At 40.1% G+C, this 549-nt stretch overlaps 1 pseudogene; it reads left to right on the top strand.

Annotated features, from left to right (window-relative positions):
- LOC109058739 overlaps nucleotides 1–549 on the top strand; it is a 50316-nt pseudogene that overhangs the window by 35688 nt on the left and 14079 nt on the right.

The raw sequence follows: 549 nt of genomic DNA, 5'->3' as shown, positions 1-549 counted from the left end.
ATTTTTATTAAAATGTGAAATATCTTGAGATTAAACAAAATCCCGGTCAAAAAAAGCCTATAACTTCAAGACGATTTAACTGGAAGAGCTAAGAAGCTGACTTCTTTATGGGTTTTGGTCTACACTTCATTCCTGCAGCACTCTACTGTTATAAAATAATTTCCTTCTGTGTGTTCCAGACGCGCCGCAACACTTATGACGGCTCGTCAGGGGATGATGTCGGCTCGAGGAGACTTCCTGAACTACGCTCTGTCTCTGATGCGTTCCCATAACGACGAGCATTCAGACGTTCTTCCTGTGCTGGACGTGTGTTCGCTCAAACACGTGGCGTACGTCTTCCAGGCTCTCATCTACTGGATCAAAGCCATGAATCTGCAGACAACACTCGACACCACTCAGATTGACCGGAAGAGGTACACCACCCATATTAGCTCTTCAAAACAAGATTTTAGTAGTTACATTTAGTGTGGATAATTAATGTCTTAAAGAATTTTTTTTAGCCTTTTTGTTGATATTTGACCGATATTTTAATATTTAAAATATAATACC

Source organism: Cyprinus carpio, chromosome B16 (genome assembly GCF_018340385.1).
Source record: "Cyprinus carpio isolate SPL01 chromosome B16, ASM1834038v1, whole genome shotgun sequence".
NCBI classification, from domain to species: Eukaryota; Metazoa; Chordata; class Actinopteri; order Cypriniformes; family Cyprinidae; genus Cyprinus; species Cyprinus carpio.
Note: the sequence above shows the minus strand (reverse complement) of the source record. Positions and strands in the feature narration are given on the sequence as shown.